The sequence below is a fragment of the Pan paniscus genome, chromosome 2, assembly GCF_029289425.2.
Source record: "Pan paniscus chromosome 2, NHGRI_mPanPan1-v2.0_pri, whole genome shotgun sequence".
In the NCBI taxonomy this organism is placed as follows: domain Eukaryota; kingdom Metazoa; phylum Chordata; class Mammalia; order Primates; family Hominidae; genus Pan; species Pan paniscus.
The window spans coordinates 75,746,639-75,768,289 of NC_085926.1; the positions used below are offsets into that span (position 1 = coordinate 75,746,639).

At 51.4% G+C, this 21,651-nt stretch overlaps 1 long non-coding RNA gene across 1 annotated transcript; it reads right to left on the bottom strand.

Moving 5' to 3' along the window:
- Positions 1-4,465: 4,465 nt before the first annotated feature.
- LOC129397414 (uncharacterized) lies at positions 4,466-21,288 on the bottom strand. Its single transcript, XR_008624768.2, has 3 exons — positions 19,648-21,288; positions 8,652-8,773; positions 4,466-8,164 (listed from the first exon to the last, which is right to left on the bottom strand). It is a non-coding gene; the product is annotated as an uncharacterized LOC129397414 (long non-coding RNA).
- Between the last annotated feature and the right edge of the window lie 363 nt (positions 21,289-21,651).

Sequence of the window (21,651 nt, forward strand, 5' to 3'; positions counted from 1 at the left end):
TCTCTGCCCGCCTTCCCTCCCGCCTGGAACGGTCAGCGTCCCCGGTGTGCGCGGGGCCTGCGGTCGGCGTTCCGCCGGCGGGCGCTCCACGGTGGCAGCTGGGAGGCTGCAGGGGCACGGACGGGCGAGCGACGGTGGAGCGGAGGCGCAGAGGAGGCGAGCCGCGGGAGGGATGGCAGGCCCGGACGCTGCGCGGGCCCGGTGTTTGGCGGGACGGGGGTCTCCACCCAGCCCAGGGGAGGACGCATTTTCCGGGGGTGGGGGGTGGGGGTGGGGGTGGGGAGGGGGTGGTCAGGCGTGGGTGGGGTGGTGGAAAGCCATGAGAGCTCTGCCCGGGCTGCTCCCACAGCCTAGGCGGCTGCCCGCAAACCCGCGCGTGCGCAGTAGGCGGCCCACCTGCTGCTACCTGGGCCGGCTCTGGGATCCCCGGGATGCCCAGGAAAGAATGGCAGTTCTCCGCTGTGTGGAGTCTCTCGCCGGGCCTAGACCTAGAAGGCAGGAATCCCAGGCGGGTCAGCCCGGCGGGGAAGACACGCCGCTCCATACCCAGCCAGGTGTTCCCCGCGAAAGAGAGGCCACCGGCCTGCCCCGACCCGACCCGACCCGACCCCGTCCCAACCCCGCGTCCTAAAGCTCCTCCAGCAGAGCCCGGTATTCTTCCTCGCTGAGGGGTGCTTCCAGCGAGGCGGCCTCTTCCAAGGCCTCCAGCTCCCCCGGGGCCTCCGTTTCTAGGAAAGGTTGCGCCTGCTGCAGAAACTCCGGGCTCGCCAGGAGCTCATCCAGCAGCAGGCCGGAGGGGAGTGCAGACGAGCGCCCCGGCTCCTGGAGCGCCTGGGAGGGCGCCCGGATGCCTTGCATCTGCCCCTGCCGCGCGGAGGCCTCCGGGGGCGCGGGCTGGGGAGGTGGAGCTGCCCCCGCTTGGGGTTCCCACGCCGCCCCGGCGACCTGGGGACCCCGGCCCCAGCCCCACCACGGACTCCCCTGGGACGTGGGTGGCGCAAGCACACCTTGGCCCTGTGGCCCCGCTTGAGCGGGCCCAGGCTGTCCCACCGCGCAAGGGCCCGGCGGGCCGTGGCGCTGCGGGTCCCGGTCCTCCCGGCATTTGCCCGGCTGCGGAGGCCACCGAGGAGTCTGAGGGTGGGAGAGCGCCCCTTCCGGAGGAGCCGGGGCAGCGTAGGCAAAATCCCCGCGTGCCGGGGCAGGTTGGGAGATCCCTTCTGCCGGCGCGGCCTGGCTGGGCTGGAGCACGGGGACGGCCCCCGCTCCCTGGCTCACCAAAGCCCCCTGTGGGAGAGCCCCAGGCGCGCAGGGCACGTGGGGTGCGGGAAGCCCCGTTCCCCACGCCCCGGTGTGGGCGCAGGCGACCCACGAGGGAGCAGGGTGACACCCGCCGGGGGCCGCGTTGCACAGGCCGCCTGCGTGCGCGGGCGCCCTGCCACCCTGTCCCGGGTGCCTGGCCCTTCGATTCTGAAACCAGATCTGAATCCTGGACTCCGGGAGGCCCGTCTCTCTGGCCAGCTCTTCCCTGGCGGCGATGTCTGGAAAGCGATCCTTCTCAAAGGCTCGGAGGAGCAGGGCGGTCTGGGATCCGGTGACGGCGGTCCGCTTTCGCCTGCCTTCTTGCGGGCCGCGTCTCCCGGGCCAGGGCCGAGATTCCCGCCGGTGCTGCCTCAGCTGGCGTGACCTCTCATTCTGAAACCAAATCTGGACCCTGGGCTCCGGAATGCCGATAGCCTGGGCCAGCCGTTCTCTGGTGGCGATGCCCGGATACGGGTTCCGCTCAAAGCAGGCTCGCAGGGCCTCGCTTTGGCTCGGGGTCCAAACGAGTCTCCTTCGCCGTCCTCGTCCTCGGGCTTCCGCGGGGAGGGTGCTGTCCGAAGGTGTCGGGAGGGCCATCGCGGGGAGCCCCGGCCGGAATTTCACCGACGGACACGGGCGGAGAGAGGCCGGCGGGCTCCCGTGCACCTCAGCCGGACTGTGCACTGCGGCAGGTGCAGCCAGGAAGCCGGCCCAGACAGCCAGCCAGCGGCTCTTATAAAGGCCCACAGGCAGGCAGGCTCCACCCCTTCATGAATGGCGGTGAGCCCTGGGACAGCCCGCCCCCCCCCCCCCCAGGAAGGGCCCCATGGCCTTGAGGTCAGGGGCGGGGGGCGGGGGTGGGTGGGCGGTTGAGGGTTGGGGCGGGGGAGGGCGCGGTGATGGTGGTGGTGGGGCCGGAGAGACGAAGCGGAAGGGGGAGAGGGGGAAGGGGTGAGGGGGGCGCGTTTCGGGGGCTGGCTCTCCGGACCTCTCCAGGAATCCCGCGGGAACTGGAAGCCGCTCTCTGGGCTCCCACGCGTCTTCAGCAGGGAGAAACCAGCCTGGAAGGGTGGAGGGGAGTGTGGAAATGAACCTCCGTGGGAGTCTTGAGTTTTCCAGGCCCTCTCTCCGTGAGGGAGGCAATGCCCGTGGGTGTCGCCGTTGCCGGGACAGTCTCACACACGCAGGCGCGTGGCTCTGGTTCATCTCCACGGAGAAGACCAGAGCGAGACCCCAGAGAGAAGATACATCCCCGGCGTGATGGCCTGACGATGGATTCCTGTGTCCGGCAACATGGGGAGGCTGCAGTGTGGCCGGTGTGGAAACTGGCAAGGAGAGCGAAGGCGCCACGCCGGTCTTCCACCCTTCCCTGGGATGTTTCTGGGTGCCCGCAGAGCTCCGGGAGCAAACAGTCAGCATGGCCAGCCTTCCGGGGGCCGGAGAGACGTGAGCAACAGGCCCCCTTGCAGCGGGCAAAGCAACGTGGAATCCAAAATCACGCCTCAGTCGTCCTGAGTGTGGCTCCTCCGTGGTCGGCGCTGTCGGCCTCGCGCTCCGTTGCAGGGCTCAGCCTGGGGATGTGCGGTCTGTGCACCAGGCGGTTGAAAACCCGACGGCAACCCGAGTCCCGGTCTTTTGTCTCTGAGGAAACCGCCCATTCCTTGGGCCACGGAATCGGGGCGAATGAGTGCCCCGCCGGCCGACGCGGCGGCTGTGGGCCCAGCCCTCAGCCGGCGCCGGGCGCTTACCGTTTTCCCGGAGCGCGGGGGTCCCGTCGCTCCCGGAGGCCGAAGGCCGCTTTTCCTCTCGGCCTTCCTCCCCCTGTCCCTGGCTCCCTCCCGCCCGCCCCCTGTCCCTGCGTCGCTCTGTCTTTCCCTCCGCTCCTCACTGCCTCCCTCTCTCCCACCCTCCCTCCCTCCTAACGTCCCTCCGCCCATCCTTCCGCCCCTCTAGGTCTCCCGTTCCTCTCTCCATCTCTGCCCGCCTTCCCTCCCGCCTGGAACGGTCAGCGTCCCCGGTGTGCGCGGGGCCTGCGGTCGGCGTTCCGCCGGCGGGCGCTCCACGGTGGCAGCTGGGAGGCTGCAGGGGCACGGACGGGCGAGCGACGGTGGAGCGGAGGCGCAGAGGAGGCGAGCCGCGGGAGGGATGGCAGGCCCGGACGCTGCGCGGGCCCGGTGTTTGGCGGGACGGGGGTCTCCACCCAGCCCAGGGGAGGACGCATTTTCCGGGGGTGGGGGGTGGGGGTGGGGGTGGGGAGGGGGTGGTCAGGCGTGGGTGGGGTGGTGGAAAGCCATGAGAGCTCTGCCCGGGCTGCTCCCACAGCCTAGGCGGCTGCCCGCAAACCCGCGCGTGCGCAGTAGGCGGCCCACCTGCTGCTACCTGGGCCGGCTCTGGGATCCCCGGGATGCCCAGGAAAGAATGGCAGTTCTCCGCTGTGTGGAGTCTCTCGCCGGGCCTAGACCTAGAAGGCAGGAATCCCAGGCGGGTCAGCCCGGCGGGGAAGACACGCCGCTCCATACCCAGCCAGGTGTTCCCCGCGAAAGAGAGGCCACCGGTCTGCCCCGACCCGACCCGACCCGACCCCGTCCCAACCCCGCGTCCTAAAGCTCCTCCAGCAGAGCCCGGTATTCTTCCTCGCTGAGGGGTGCTTCCAGCGAGGCGGCCTCTTCCAAGGCCTCCAGCTCCCCCGGGGCCTCCGTTTCTAGGAAAGGTTGCGCCTGCTGCAGAAACTCCGGGCTCGCCAGGAGCTCATCCAGCAGCAGGCCGGAGGGGAGTGCAGACGAGCGCCCCGGCTCCTGGAGCGCCTGGGAGGGCGCCCGGATGCCTTGCATCTGCCCCTGCCGCGCGGAGGCCTCCGGGGGCGCGGGCTGGGGAGGTGGAGCTGCCCCCGCTTGGGGTTCCCACGCCGCCCCGGCGACCTGGGGACCCCGGCCCCAGCCCCACCACGGACTCCCCTGGGACGTGGGTGGCGCAAGCACACCTTGGCCCTGTGGCCCCGCTTGAGCGGGCCCAGGCTGTCCCACCGCGCAAGGGCCCGGCGGGCCGTGGCGCTGCGGGTCCCGGTCCTCCCGGCATTTGCCCGGCTGCGGAGGCCACCGAGGAGTCTGAGGGTGGGAGAGCGCCCCTTCCGGAGGAGCCGGGGCAGCGTAGGCAAAATCCCCGCGTGCCGGGGCAGGTTGGGAGATCCCCTCTGCCGGCGCGGCCTGGCTGGGCTGGCGCACGGGGACGGCCCTCGCTCCCTGGCTCACGAAAGCCCCCTGTGGGAGAGCCCCAGGCGCGCAAATCCCGATGCCTCCACATCTCCCCTCACACACTTCTGATTTGAGGTACAACAGATTTATAAAAAATGGCATAAGGGTCTCCAGAGGTGTGCAGAGATTTTCCCATATCCCCAAATGCAATGACAAACTGTTCAGATCATTTCTGTTCTCGCAAGGTTGTGGGAGGAATTTGGCTCTCAGTGCGAATGCATTGGAAGATTCTGGGAGGGAGAGAAAAAGCCTTGGATGATTGCAGAGTTGAAGAAGCATAAGAGAGGAAATGCTCCTGTGTTACGGCAAGAAAAATAAAATTAGCTTTTTCCAAAACAATTTTCACTGGAGCAGAGATTCCCACACCATATTCAAACTCTGGCCTTGTCCGTGACCTTTAATAGGGTTTTTTGTTTTTCTCTTGTAAACTTTTTTTCATTGCTGCAGATAGGTAATCAAGTCTGGCTTACAGACTGTCCACTACAGTTTCTTTTTTCACCAAGAATAGTAACTGGGCTAATCAGAAAATGCCCAACTCCCAGTATCTCCTTCAGGAGAGAATTAAAACAGTAGAATATATGTTGAAATGTTTGGCTTTTTGATAAATTGTCTAATGACTAGATTCTGTCTCTCCTTATGTGGAGTGCTCAAGGACATGATGGAGTCATATAGATGACAGTTTGTGTCTGTTGAGAAGAAAGATGAGTGCTTGTTGCAGCACTAGAGAAACTGCAATACCACAGACAGTCAACTGGGGAAGAAAATTGACAATAGAATCTAAAGTACATTGAAAAAAACTTCTCTTTAACTTGGAAACACACCCAAGTCCAGAGAAAATATATTTGGGAATGTGTTTGTGAAGCACCTAGAATCTATAGCCTGGACTATTGCTGTCGGTATCCCCCTTTACTGAGCCAGTCTTTAAATGCTAGATTTGATGAGTGCTGTATAGATCCCCAGATCTCTTTAAAAAAAATCACAAGGCACACAGAGAAGGCAGAAAATATTCCCCATTGGAAGAAAAACTTAAATATCCAGAAACTGAATTTTAACAAATAAAGATTTTTGCATATCTGATAGAGAACTTAAAATAATCATCTTAAGCATTCTCAATGAACAAAAATATAACAAAAAGAGACAACTGAGTGAAATTTTAAAATAATGATTGAGCAAAATAAGATGTCAACAAAGAGATAAAAACTATTTTTAAAAACGCAACAGAAATCATGGAGTTGAAGAATATAATAACTGAGTTTTATAAATTCACTACAGAGACACAACAGCAAACAGTGGAGCAGAAAAAAGAAAATTGAACATATATTATTCACAAATATTGAGTCCTGGAAACTAATATTTTAAAGAATGGGAAAAATGCGGGTGAAATATAAGACTTACTGGACACCATCAAGTAGACCAATACATTCAGAGATAGAGTCTTTTAAAAAGAATAGAGGGAGAAAATGGCATAAACATTTCGGAGAAAAAGCGGGGATGCTGAGAACTGTCCACATTTCAAAGCGATGAAACAAAAAATACTAGCAACCAATAATAATTGATCTGGGAAATATTGTATTTCAAAAATTAGAAAAAAATAAAGACTTTCAAAGATTAAAATAAAAAAGCTAAGGTTGTTAACTACTAGAATAACCCTAGGAAAAAAAATGCTAAAGATAGTTAATTATGTTGAAAAATTAAATGATGCTGGACCGCATCATAAAACCACATGAAAATATAAAGCTCTCTGTTCAATGTAAATATATACACAGATATACAATTTTCTACTATAATGGTGCATTAAATTCTTAAATCTCTGTGAAAATACACATCATATATAAGGATACAATTTGTAATGTTAAGAAAGTGAGGGAAGTAAAAATGGATATATTTTGTATGTTGTTAAGGTGAAGTTGAAGGCAAAAGCCATTTGCCCTGGGGACCTTAGCGCTGGGCAAGGGAGGAGGCAAGGCTGCCATTTTCTCTCCCTCGTTTCTTCCATCTCCCCTTACTCTGCAAAGGGATTTTTCTCGGTCTACAGGAATAGTCAATGGGCCAGGCTCAGTCCTGCGCGCGTGCACACACACACACACATACACATACACAGGTGCAGGTGGGCATGGCATGTATACACGGAACCTGGGATTTTAATTTTAAAATATTTAAAAAGTGGGAAACCAAGGATTTTTGGCATGATTCTCAGGACTTTGGGATGGGGAAAGGGTAAGTCATTGCTTTCTGCCATGTGGCATGCCATCAGTTGTTGGGGCTTTCTCCCTGAAGGTGTCCCCCAAGGAGATTGTGCAGGAGATTTACCCGGTGCTCATGGTCCGTGAAGACATGTGTCACTGCACCTGCTTCTCACTGCCCCTGGACAGCAACATGCTGGACCACTTCTCAGAGATGTGCAACATTGAGGAGGGGCAGGAGGGCTCAGGGCTGTGCGTGAGGGAAGGCTGTTTTGGAAGTTGGGTGGACTGCCTTGGGGACGGCCCCCAGAAGCAGGGCCAGGAAGCACTTCCCCACTCCTCTGAGGGCTCTGCGTCAGATGAGCACATGAAGGTGGGAGTGGAGCGCAGCTCTGCTTCTCAGGCTGTCACACCAGCACCTTCTAACTTCACAACCCGTGAGTTAAAGAACATGGTTCTGATTCTAAAAAATATCAGGCAGTACCAAGCCAGGCTTGATATCAGCCCAATAAAATTCTATAAAGAAAAATAATGTATTAAAAAAAAAGAAAGAAAAGCTTCACAGCCTTTGAGTAGGGAAGTCTGCCCAGTGCAGCACTGCCAACTGCTGAGGTGAGATTGGCATGGTTGTAAAGCAAAAGTTCTCATGCACTCAAGTTACCTACGGGGAAGCTACTCATGTTCTCCGGGTCTACCTGCTTGTTAAGAGCAATTGTAAAAAAGATCTGTAGCTCAATGTGTCCCATAATTGATCACAGAACCTTTCCTTTTTCCCAAAAGAACCACCATTAAAATATCGTGAAACACACATTGGAAGACAGTGCTGAACTTGGGGGTCCTGAAAAGTTCTTAGGACACCCTTGCATGAGGGCTGCCCCTGGACAGCAGGGCAAGGTTGTGGAGGCCCCAAAGCTCTGAAGGCTATGCCTACCCAAGACACTAGTGCACAAAGAGGAATTGGCCTTGTGGCTCCCCAAGACCTGCCTGTGCTTCAGGGGCATTTGGCAGGTTTCTTGTTAACAAGGATCCTTGCCCACTAGCAGGAAGGGGAGAGAGAGAGAGAGAGACAGAAAGAGACATATATATAGAGAGAATGTGTGTGTGTGTGTTTGTGTGTGTGTGTGTTGAAACCAGAACCCCATCTTATGTGTTTATTGTGGAATTTGAAAATGAAAGCCTAAAGTTGAAAACTAAAATCACACATGACCGCACCCTGCCAACTATTTACTGTCCGAGAAGGGTAGTTCCAGGGTGTAGGACCCTGGTAACACCCTTTTCCCTTCCTTCCTGAAAGAGCTACACACACTGCTCAAAGCCTGCATCCACATGTTCCATGTCCAAGACGAGCTCAAGAGCCTGGACCCATCTGCCACCTTCAGCAGGGTTAACTGCAGCTGCTTGTTCTTCCTGAGCATCTTCTCCAATGGTGACCTGAGAGTTGAGGGAGGCATTGGGGCCAGGATTGAACAGAGGAAAAGGAAGCACGGAGGCCAGGTGGTGAGGACCAGGCCATCTCACCTGGAGGGTTCTGGCCCTGAGACATCCAGACAAGCATCACATTTAGGTGCAGACAGCTGGCCTTGGGTGGCTGTGTGCTTGTCATGGGCCTCGGGTCCCTCAAACAGTGGGAAATGGAAGAATGGCTTGGAAATGGGCCCCATCAACTGTGTGTCACCAGAGCACATTCTCCCAGGGGTCCTGGAGGGGCCATCGTGTCTCCAGAACCAGAACTGGAAGGTCCAACTTCCAGGGGGAGCAAGGAAGAGTGTCCTTAGTAAAGTGGAGGGCCTCACAGCAAGATGCCTGGCTTAATCAAGCTTGGACATACCTGAAGCACATTCAGTGACTAAAAGTGCCTACCATGAGCAGCTGGAACCCACTCCCTGAGAGCTTCAAGATGCATGGGTACCTCATGTACCTGTTTGTTATTACAGCCAAGGACCATCAGGCAGCATTACTGCATCCACATGGGGCTTTTACTGGAACCAGTAAGTCTCTGCAAGCCCCTCACAGGCTCCTGGGATGCCACTCGTTCTGGGTCTGTGGACAGACAACCAGGACACTTGCTCAGTGCCCACCCACTCCTTGTGGCCCACAGCCCATCACTCAACCCCAGCCCCACCATCCCCTGCTTCCTAAGCCATTCCTCACGCCAGAAGAAAAGGCAATGCCTTTGTCCCACAGCCTCTGCCTTGTGTCATGTCATGTGGGGGTATGGAATGAACTGGCCAGCCTAAACTCCAGTGCTTCTGCCTGAAGAATCTGTCCCCGCTGTCTGAGTCCCCCTCTAGGGAGCTGTCAGTGGAGGAGAGAGCAGCCCTGGAAGAGAGGCCCACCTGCTTCTGTCTGACTTCAGGGCAGCCTCTCAGGGCAAGAACCCAGAGCAGTTGGAGGCCTCACAGAAGCCTGTGGCAGGGCTCTGGGCTTGGTGGCTGAACATCTCCCTCTCTGCTGCCAGCCATGGGGCCCAGAACCACCCATTCAAGAGGATCACCACCACATTGCAGGTGTGCAGCTGGACAGCTCCCCAGGCAGAGCCTGCCATGGACTCCATGCACACAGAGGATGCACACCTTGAGGCTGGACTATGAGGAGAACATTCCTGAAGAGGTGCATGAAGCCTGGTCCTGCCCTCACTGGGAACCCCCTTCCCTCTGGGTACCAGACAGAATTCTATGCACTTTCCTGGAGGCTCCATGCTGGTCTGTTCATTTGGAAGTTTGAGGCTGTCCATGAGGAAGTAACAAAAGAGATATCTCAGAGCAGGTTGTGGGGCACAGGCTGAGTCCTTGCCTAGTCCCTCCCTAGTCCCTTTGCAGAGCGGGGCTGGAACAAGGACCTGTGGATAATGAGGGAACTGCTCTGCAATAACCGGCCTGAGCAGCTGCTTCAAGAAACAGCCACAATCAAGGCACCTATAGCCCCTGGTGAGTGACTGGCAGCCTCAGGCCCACCTGCCATCTGGGAGCAGTTTTTCTTGCTAACAGGATGAAAGCAAAGAAAGCTGGAATAAGCCCAGCCCTCTCAGGCACCTTTAAGTCTGTTGGGGTTCCTTGCAAAGCCTTCTAGCCTTCTGCTTCTTGGCAGCCCACCCAAGCACCTTTTTCCAGCCTCTAAGATGTTGATGCTCTGGAAGGAGAGGGCCCTACTTTCCACTAGGCTATGGGGCCAGGCCCATCCAGCTCCCTACTTCTATTAACAACCACAGGGCTCTCACCTGGGCACACACTGCCCAACCATAGCTCTTCTAAGGCAGAAGATCATTTGTCTTGCAGTTTCAGCTTGCTAGGGCTTAAAAGTTATCAGTGCTGTTATTAAGATAGAGAAGTGAGATCATCAGCACAGGTGACAGCACAAGCTGGGCTGCTGGGGAGGCTGAGGGAGAGTGTCCAGCCTATTCTGCCAGCTGGGCCTTCCCAGGGGTGTCTCGTGACCCAGTCCCTTAGAGAAGCATGAAGACATCTCAGCAAGGAGCTGGAAGGTGCAGATCAGGGCAGCCCAGCACCACTGATGGTGGAGTGGGGCTACCTCCAATCAAGCTGTGTCTCCACAGCTGACCCGTGGAGCCAGGAAGTGATTTACAACATCTGCAAGGCAGTCAGCTCCGTCAGCTGTATGCCTTTCAACATTCACTTCAATTCAAACATCCCACCAGAAAGCAGTGGGGACTGGCCAATGCAGCAGCCCTGCAAAGTGGAACAGAGCATCCTGGGGTGGGGGATCTGGGGTCTGCCTGCTCATCTGAGCACTGCTCCCTGGGGGTGTGCTCTGCAGGCTCCCTGAAGGAGGGCTGTGAGCTCATCAGGGAGACCCTGAGCCTGTGGAACATGCCTGAGGCCATGTCCATGGGGATTTGTGCCTACTTGCACCTCCTTGCTCATCTCATTACGCTATTGGTGACTGTGCTGAGGTGGGCCTCGAGCCTCCCCTGGGCTGTGTCAGCACAGGGCTCTGGGCCTGGCCTGGCATTGAGGGATGGCAAATAAGGGGCCTGGGTTTGCATTGTCACCTCCTATGGTTCCAGAAAATGAGGAAGTCCAGACCTGCAGTACTGGAACCCTATCAAAGGGGTTAGGAGGCCGCTCACTTTCCCTCAGGGCCGCATGTGGAGGAGCTGAGGGAGGTTAAGGAGACCCTGGGGACTCACTTGTTCTGTCTGGGCTTCCCCCAGCTCCACCCTTTGATAACCATTTTCTGGGAAGAGCTCAGGAACCTCTTGTGCTCTAGTGAGGTGGGGCCTTCCCTCACAGGGTATTGGTGAGGAGGCATTCTGAGACTCTGTGAGTGAGAAGCTAACACAGTGCCTGAGAATACTCATGGGAGCTGTCATCCTCTGTGACCATCACGTGACCTTGTAGTGTTCAGACTGCCTGGCCTGGCCTTGGGCTTGGTAAGGCTGTTTTGGGGTCAGCTGCTTTAGACTCCCACCTTCTCTGCATTCAAACAGTGACTGTTTTAGTGTTTGTTTATGGGTTTAAAAAATCCTAATATTTCATTTATAGTAGTTTCAGCTTGTATGTGTGTATTTGTATAAATTTTATTAGAAGAAAGAGGGCTTAAGACAACAGCATTTTAAGAAGGTCTTAATGGGGCATAGACTTTTATGTCACAACAGCTAATACTGACCTCTTTTTCTACCTTTGCATAAAGTATACATAGAAAATGTAGCCGGAGGTGGTGAGGCTAAGTGTCTAGAGCTGAGCTGCTTGGGCTTGCTTGCTGGCCTGCAGTCAGGTGGACTCTGGCTGCGAGGCAGTGCCCACCCTGGACCTACACCCCCACCCCCTCTCCTTAGTCCCTGAGTAACCAACACAAGGCAGTGCTAATGAGCAGGGGAGTGATGGGCATCGGGAACCCCAATACTATCCGGGAAGATTTGAATGCCATCTGGGCTGGGGCTGTTGTGGGTAGGGGCTGTGGCTGCCTTGGCTTGTCATGGTGCCACCCACAGATGTGCCTGCCCTGTGCTGCTTCTCCAGCAGCCAGCTGCCTATGGCCCTGAGCCTTTAACAGCATGCTTGCTACCTCATGCTACTTGTGTTTGAAAAACCATCCCGAGATGATGCTGCTGGATGTGAGTGCTGAAAAGGGGGCAGCACCTTTGTCCTGGGGGATTAGGAGCTGACCAGATTCCTCCTGACTCCCTCCCAAAACAAGTGGGGTTGGTGCTGCAATTAATGATGCCCCCCAGAAGATGTGTTTGCACTGGCTGAACAAATACATGATTCAGAGGCCTAAATGAAGACACGTGAATGGGGTGTGTGGACATCAGTTAGCAGCTAGGAAACAGGTGCCTCTCAGGCCTCTCATTCTTCAGCAAGTGTGGAATGTGCCTGTGCCCTTGAGTGTATACATCTGGATTGTATACATCTGGCCGTTGCTTTTGCTGCCACTATCCCCAGGCCCAATCTGGCTTAAAGTCCAGGTTTTAAGTAAAAAAGATAAGAGGATTTTCTGTGTTCTGGGATAGGAAGCTAGGGATCTGTGTAGGGCTGGGGTTGGGTGCACATTAGTTTTGTGACAGGATGAGAGCTGCAGTGGTTTTATTAATCGTGATAGCCTGGCCTGGTTGTAGCTCCAGGTGAGGGGGAGGGAGTCAGCAGTGGTGGTCCCGGAGACATCCATGTGCCCAGCCCTGGCCTTCCTGCCCTCAGGCACAGCAAAAGGCACCGCCACAGGCCCCGACTTCCTTCCCTACTCTCTGCAGCCCAGATGGGAAAACTTGGAGGCTACAATCTGAATACATTTTTCTCCCATTTTAACCTGAGCTGCCTAACACACAGTGGGGGCAGGGTGGGTGAAGGGCCTGGGGGAAAGCAGGGCTGGATCATGGGCCCCGGGGGAAATTTAGAGATACAGAAGTGGTTGTCACCTCTCTGTGGAACCCAGCTCCATACCTGGTCCTTGCCACACAGCCCTTTCTACAGAGAATAGCTCTGGGGCATTTGGGGATCCCTATGGCCCCGGGTGGCTTCCTGTCCCCTGCTGCCTATGCTGCTTCCCTTGCCTGCTGTCAGAGCCCAACATGGAGGAGGAGGTTGCCGCCCTGAGAGCCTGAGGGAGCTCTTCCCTTGCCTGCTGTCAGAGCCGAACATGGAGGAGGAGGTTGCTGCCCTGAGAGCCTGAGGGAGCTCTTCCCTTGCCTGCTGGCAGAGCCCAACATGGAGGAGGAAGTTGCTGCCCTGAGAGCCTGAGGGAGCTGTGTCTGACTGGGGCTTCTGCCTGGGGTTTTGCAAAGAGCTACTTATGAATATAGTCTCTCCAGATTCCTTGTTTCAAAGGAAGTGAGCATGAGCTAGCAAGTGTAGCAACCCCACAGCTGATAAACAACTTTGTCTTGGTTTTAAACCATCACATCTTCATTTCACATTGGAATAAAGTAAGTGAAACCTGCTACCCCAGCCTTGCCCATGTGTTCTGTAACCCAGTCTCCTTTGGTTGTGAGGGCTGTTGCCAGAAATGTTATAAGAAAAGATTATGCATAAATGAAATCAAATGTAAAATTATGCTTATAATGTCACTTGAGTGAAAGGTAAGAGGGTAGAGTCACAGGCACTCAGCTGGGGTTTACCCACCCATCACTTACCACGCTCATGAGAGTGTGGCACAGGTGAATGTCACCTGACATTGGTGACAGAAGAGAAAAGGCCGGCATGAAGGCCAGGTAGGGGAGAGGTGCCAGGCTGTGGGGCCAGGCCCTGGGCATGCTGGACCTGTGAGGTCACTGAACATCTAACTGCCCAGGCACTGGCCCTTTTCACATCAGTTGAGGTAAGAGGATGGGGGAGCACTCTCTGGAAGTCACACTGCACTGGGAGAATGGAGGAGAGTCTACAACTCACCATCCTAGTGTAGCTTTTAGAGTGAGATGAACTGTCTTGGAGAGCTAATGAGATGGGAGGAAAGAAGTCCCCCAGGTGCATCTGAGGGCCACAGCCTATGAAGTAACCGGTGTGTGTGGGAGTGGCCTGTCCCTGTGAGAGGAGAAGTTTAAAGCTATTACAGCTGGTGGCTGCTGCTCAGCCATCCCTCCGCAGAGCAGGCAGGTCCTCAGCTGCATGTATATCTGAATGTCTTTTGGAGTGTTTAGAGAGTCCTCTATGTCTTAGAAATTTTGAAAAGAAAAACAAATTTCTATTCTAATGTTTATTAGTTTCCCTGAGCCAATTGGAAAAAAAATGTCCTTCACCTCGAAGTTTTAAGTGACACCCAAGGGTAGCCACCAGTGTCTCAGCCGCTGAAGCCTTGTGCATGCTCCCACTACCAGTTTGACTTGCAGCCTCATGATTGTGTTGTACTAAATGTTCTTTCTTCTGGCCTTGTCCAGTGAAAACGGTTCACATGGCTAACACCACTTCTTAAGATACGGGCACCATGTAAAGCTGAGAATGGATTGGGTTTAGTTACTATTGTGCCTCCTCCTCACCCGAGAGGCCCATTTTTCCTGGTTGATTCATTAAGTGTATTAGTGCTGTCAGTCGCCTTTGGACAACTCAAATGACAAGTGGCTGTTGTTTCATAAAGAAAATGAAGGCTTTAGATGTGAAACCCTCCTTTTCTCTTCTGCTTCTCTTAGGTGAAAGATTTTATTTTTTTAAAAAGGGTACATAGTGGTATCCCAGCAGGTGTAGTGTGATAACTGGCATGTTCTAGGCTATGGTTTCGGTGTGTATGGGCAATTCTTCAAGATGGAAAACCAAGTTTCACTGAGTTGCTGGAGCCGCACTCACCTTTCTCCACATCCCCCACTATGGGCTTTCACTTTTCTCCCGGGCTTGAATTTTTTTCACATCCATATTGATTATACACACACATGCACACACACACACATCTGTCTGTCAGTGCAGTGGCTGAATCATGGGTCAGTGCGGCCTCAAACTCTTAGGCTCGAGTGATCCTTTCACATCAGCTTCTCAAATAGCTAGGACTACACTACAGGCATGCAATGCTACACCCAGCCAATTAAAAAATTTTTTTGTAGAGGCTGAGCCTACTTATATTGCCCAAACTGGTCTTGAACTCATAGGATCCAGCGATCATCCCACCTTGGCCTCCCAAATTGTTTACATTACAGGTGTGAGCTACCAAACTCAGCCAAAAATATTTTTTAAAGAACAGTTACAACCAAATTATGAGTGATGATTGTGCCACTGCCCTCCAGCCTGGGCACCAGAGCAAGACCTTGTATCCAAAAACAAAGCAAAACAAAACAAGAACAAAAAACCTTATAACCAAATTAAACTTCAAAGATTGTGTCATCTGTGTCCCTCTCTGCCCTCCGGTTATCACTGTTAAATATAATGGTTATTGAGAAAACGGTTAGATATTATTAAGAAATTTCTATATCTACTCCAGCTGAGAATAGGTATTCTGATGTGACCAAAACATTTTCTCACTGCTACCTTCAGGGTGTAAACTAGCAAACCAAATCAGGACACCTGCAGAGGACAGTTGGCCATTTTCAAATAGAAACAGAAATACCCCCATTAATGAGAGTAATCCAGTGATTTTCAAAAAGACAAGTCAGACTGAGATGCAGCACAGTCAGGGCACAATTACCCTGGAATAATCACTTCACACAGAATGGTTGTGGAGCCTTTCTAAGATGAGCAAATATGGGCAACATTATTCTTGCTTATTTATTCCCAGCCCCCACTGCCCACCTGATTCTGGCCTGATTCTGGCCTGCCTGATAATGGCCACCCCACGATGTGGCCAGCAGTGAGGTGCAGCTTGGTGAGAGAGGGGCTCAGGGATGGGATGAGGGTCTTTCCTGCATTATGAAAATGCCTAATAAGTTGTTTAAAAGATGTCCAAATGTTCTACTTCCTACCCTTAAATAGCTGCTAAGATGCATGACACAACAGATCCTGGTAAGGGAAAGATCATGCACATTTCAAGTCTCAGCTCACTTCTTAATTAGCTGTGATACTCTGGGCATGTGACCCCAACTATTCGAGCCTGTTTGCCTGTCCACCCAAGACAATCCTAAGCAAAAACAACAAAGCTGGAGGCATCATGCTACCAGACGTCAAACTATACTTCAAGGCTACAGTAACCAAAACACCACGGTACTGGTACCAAAACAGATATATAGACCAATGGAACAGAACAAAGACCTCAGAAATAACACCACACATCTACAACCATCTGATCTTTGACAAACCTGACAAAAACAAGCAATGGGGAAAGATTTTCTATTTAATAAATGGTGCTGAAAAAACTGGCTAGCCATATGCAGAAAACAGAAACTGCACCCCTTCCTTACACCTTACACAAACATTATCTCAAGATGGATTAAAGTCTTAAATGTAAAACCCCAAACCATAAAAACCCTAGAAGAAAACCTAGGAAATACCATTCAGGACACAGGCATGAGCAAAGACTTCATGACCAAAATACCAAAAGCAATTGCAACAAAAGCCAAAATTGACAAATGAGATCTAATTAAAGAGCTTCTGCACAGCAAAAGGAGCTATCATCAGAGTGAAAGGCAACCTACAGAATGAGAAAATTTTTGCAATCTATCCATCTGACAAAGGTCTAACATCCGGAATCTACAAGGAACTTAAACGAATTCACAAGAAAAAAAATCCATCAAAAAGCGGGCAGAGGATATGAACAGACTCTTCTCAAAAGAAGATATTTGACTGAGTGTGGTGGCTCATGCCTGTAATCCCAGCACTTTGGAACGTGGAGGCAGGTGGATCATGAGGTCAAGAGTTTGAGACCAGCCTGGCCAACATGATGAAATCCCGTCTCTACTGAAAACACAAAAAATTAGCCAGGTATATTGGCAGGTGCCTGTAATCCCAGCTTCTCAGGAGGCTGAAGCAGGAGAATCACTTGAATCCGGGAAGCAGATGTTGCAGTGAGCCAAGATCCTGCCACTGCATTCCAGCCTGGGTGACAGAGCAAGACTTTGTCTCAAAGAAGAAGAAGAAGGAGAAGAAAGAGAAGAAGAAGACATTTATGTGGCCAACAAATATTAAAAAAAAAATCTCATCATCACTGGTTATTAGAGAAAGGCAAATCAAAACCACAATGAGATACCATCTCACGCCAGTTGGAATGGCAATTATTAAAAAGTCAGGAAACAACAGATGCTGGTGAGGCTGTGGAGAAACAGAAACGTTTTTACACTGCTGGAGGGAGTGTAAATTAGTTCAACCATTGTGGAAGACAGTGTGGTGATTCCTCAAGTATCTACAAGCAGAAATACCATTTGACCCAGCAATCCCATTACTGGGTATATATCCAAAGGAATATAAATCATTCTACTATAAAGACACATGCACATTTACGTTTATTGCAGCACTGTTTACAATAGCAAAGACTTGGAACCAACCCAAATGCCCATCAATGATAGACTGGAAAAAGAAAATGTGGCACATATACACCATGGAATACTATGCAGCCATAAAAAAGAATGAGTTCATGTCCTTTGCAGGGACGTGAGTGAAGCTGGAAACCATTATCCTCAGCAAACTAACACAGGAACAGGAAACCAAACACCATATGTTCTCACTCATATGTGGGAGTTGAACAGTGAGAACACATGTACACCGGAAGGAAACATCACACACTGGCGCCTGTTAGGGGGTTGGGGTCAAGGGGAGGGAGAGCATTAGGACAAATATCTAATGCATGTGGGGCTTAAAACCTAGATGGCAGGTTGATAGGTGCAGAAAACCACCATGGCACATGTAAACCTATGTAACAAACCTGCACGTTCTGCACATGTATCCCAAAACTTAAAGTAAAACAAAGAAACAAACAAAAATGCACTAACGCTCAGGGTGAGTGGGGTAGGGGCCGGGGTGGGGCACGGGTGGATGGGTCCTGGTGTTTTATTCAATCAGTGGCGCTGGTGTGGGAAGCACCCAATCAGGCACACAGTTTGAGAAGAGAGGAGGGCGTGGCTTCTGGCGTTTGGCGGGGCCTTTGTCTCTCGCTGGTGCTGGTGCAGGAGCTTGGGATCCATCTCCTCTTTTACCTCCTCCACCTTGGGAAATCCAGACAACTCCCTCACAGCCCCTGTTGCCCTGTGATCTGTAGGTCCTTGGGGACACATAGTTAAGGTGCTGTTACCATGGGGCTGTCCTTGCTCCCAGAGCTCCCAAGATGGTGGTGGGCCACTTCCATAATTTTGGCAGACCACTTCCAAGATGGTGGCAAGCCTCCTGTTCTCTGACCTGGGGCTCTTGGCCTCACGGATTCCAAGGAATGGAATCTTGAGCCATGCGGTGAGTGTTATAGCTCTATTAGAAGCTGTGGGTCACGGAAGAGAACCGTGGAACCCAGTGACTAGTGTTCAGCTTGATTAGGATGAACCCAGGCACTTAGCTGTGCAGGAACAATGGCAAGCCTTTAGCCCTATTGGGAGTGACAATGGGTGCTTCACTGGATCAGGAACACAGCGGACACCTTGCTAGCCAGGATGGTCTTGATCTCCTGACCTCGTGATCCGCCCACTTCGGCCTCCCAAAGTGCTGGGATTACAGGTGTGAGCCATCGCGCCCAGCCAAGAACTGTCTTCACAAAGATTGGTGCTGGGGAAATTAGGTACCCACATGTAAAAGAATGAACCTGGGCCCTTCACTTATACTGTAAGAAAAAATTAACTAACTGGATCAAATACCTCAATGTAAGGGCTAAAACTACAAAATTCTTAGAATAAAATATAGGGGAAACACGTCATAACACTGGATTTGGTAGTTTTTTTTTTTTAAACAGGACACCCAAAACACAAGAAACAAAAGAAAAATTGACGAATAGAAATCTATCCAGAATATGCAAAGAACAATTCAGCAACAGTAAAACAAACTACTTGTTTAAAATATTGGCAAAAACTTAAGCAGACATTTCTCTAAAAATTATGTAAAGTGGCTAATAAGCACATGAAAAGTCGCTCAACAAAACTCATCATGAGTGAAATGCAAATCTAACCCCAAATGACATATCACTTAATACCCACCAGCATAGCTACTACCAAAAGAAAAAAAAAACAAAACAGAAAATCAGAAGTGTTGGTGAGGACGTGGAGCAATTAGAATCCTTGTACACTGTTGGTGGAAGTGTAAAATGCTGCAGCTGCTATAAAATAACAACACAGTAACTAAAAAATTTACACATAAAATCACCATATGATCCAGCAATTTCACATCTGGGTATGCAGCAAAAGATATGAAAGCAAAGACACAAAATAATACACATACACCTAGGTTCATAGCAGCATTACTCACATCACCAAAAAGGTGTTTGAATTAGTCAAGTGTTGTTTGAATTACCATCAATGAATAAATAGATAAAATGTGATTTATACTTACAGTGGAATGTTATTCAGCTATGTAAAATAAGGAAATTCTGACACATGGTACGTCATGCATGAACCTTATGGACATTGTGCAAAGTGACATGAGCCAGTCATAAAAGGACAAATACTGAATCATTCCACTTATGAGATACTTAGAGTAGTTAAATTCTAGAAACCCAAATAGAAGAGTGGTTCCTAGGAGCTAGAGGGGGAGTAACAAGGAGCTTATTTAATGGGTACAGAGTTTTGTTTCTGCAAGTTGAAAGAAGGTCCCTATGACTAGTAATGACAGTTGCAAAACAATGTGAAAGTAGTTAATTTTTCTGAGCTGCACACTTAAAATAGCTAAAATGGTTAATTTTATGTATACTTTACCACAGTGTAAAAAATAATTTTTAAATAAACTATAGCTATCTGCAATATCATGAATTAATATCATAAATATAATGTTGCATAGAAGAAAGTAGATGTAAAAGTATACATATTACACAATCTCACTGATATAAAATCCAAAAAATGAACACAACTGAGCTTCTGGCTTCCAGTAATAATGAAGTAAAGTAATTTGTTGAATACTTCACAGATAACTATAACAAACCTCTTTGGTCACAGGGCTGCAGCGCTGCAATCCCGGCATGCACCAGGCTCAGGGAGAGTGCGCTAATCACTAGAGGAAGGGACGAGGCTCCGTGCATCTCGCTGGTCTTGCTGGGAGATGCAGTCTCATAAACACTCCCAGCCCTTTGGTCACAGGGCTGCAGCACTACAATCCTAGCATGCACCGGGCTCCGGGAAAGTGCGCGTCACTGGAGGAAGAGGCAGGGCTGTGCGCCCCTCCCTAGGATTGTTGGAAGATGCATTCTCATAAACACTCCCAACCCTTTGGTCAAAGGGCTACAGGACTACAATCCCAGCATGCACCAGGCTCCAGGGCGAGGCGCAGCCCTGGAAGAAGGGGCAGAGTGGTACCCACCCCACCTAATATGCTGGGAGCTGTAGTCCGTTAACTACTCTCAGCCTGTGTGTCGGTAAGCTTCAGAGCTATAATCCCAGCATGTACCATGATCCGGGGTCCATAGCCCTGGAGGGAGGGGCAGAGCGGTGTGGACTTCCCGGTGCCCAAAGCACTGCTGAGTTCTGATGCTCTGCCGACTCTTTGCAAGGAGAGTGAGTACAGAGGTGCACCTGGAGGGCAGGTCTGGGCTGAGCATTGAGGAGGGTATTACCCTACGAAGATACCTTACCTTTTCCCAAATCGGGCGGGTTGTCCTCACCTGCTTGGCCCTATCCTTCTCAGGTTCCTCTTTCAGTTGCACCCAGGGTTCTTTCCAGAGCAGTACATCTTCTGCAGCCCAGGGCGCTGCCTTCTTTCCTAAACTGCGTGAAAAATTTCCTGATGTCCAAGACACTGTCCATAGTGCCGCAGCCCTCTTTTTTCTCTAGCCAGAGCACGCACTCAATCGTTTTTGAGAGAAATCTTCCACCTGGCCTGCTTGTGAGCAGCTTCAGAGCTCTGCAGGGGTGACAAGGGCTGTGGCTTCCTGGAAAGGTCACTTTCAATGGCGCCTTTTTCACGAATGTGAAAGTCTAGGCATCAGAAAGGTTAATTATTGGGTTGCATAAAATCTGCTAAGAGCAAAGGAAAAAACCCCATTTCTGAGGCGTGAGTCTTGTGAGCCATTTTCATCAACCCATTTAAGTGGACAAGCTCCAAAATGCAACCTGAAGTTACTATTTAGGCATTTTACACTTGAAATCATTGGTCTCATCTCAAGTCAGGCCTGGCTTGCCAGTGGCTCAGAGCCACAAATGGGACCTGATACCTCAGGAACAGATAGTGTTCCAGCTTTACAGGAGCAACTTTTAAGATGTGAAGCACTTGGGGTCATTTGAAACCCGCTATCTTCAGTAGGGACTTTTACTTCTGCAGAGCATGTGCATTTTGATTTTATCTGTCCTCAAGCTGACCCTTTGTTCATTTTAATAGTAAAAAACACATTCCTGGGTGGAGATTTAAGATGCTAGTGAGGCATGCAATGTATGCACAAGTATGTACAGCTACTGCACATGTGTACCCAGAAGACCAGTCAGAACATGCTTACTATAACACTTCTTTCCACCTTCTTATGAAATAATCATGCAAAACTCCCATAAAGAGGGTTTCTCCAGCAATAATTAATGCTGTCTCACTTTTATGAGCAGGCTGCCCTGGAATCTCTTTCTCAGACTGTACCGTCTATTCTGCACTTAATTTTCAAAATATTCTCTTTTTTTTTGCAATAAATTATGCTGTACTTCTTTTGCTGTGTGTCTCTTGTTTAAATTCTTTTAAACTAAGAAGATAAGAACCAAGGTATTACATCAGCCATCAACATTTCTGGTGCCATGACCTGGGGAGAGGTTTGTCTGCTTCATTAATTTCAGTTTCCCTTTACTTGCAGTGAGTACTATGGCAGTTCCAGACTACCTGGTTAACTATCGCTGCTTGTTCCAGCGCTGTTTCAGTAAAGTTCTGGGGGAAACGTTTTTAAGTCACCTGCATTCTTTAGAGAGAGAATATATGTCCACTCTCCTTTTCGCTGCTGCTTCTGTAGCATCGATA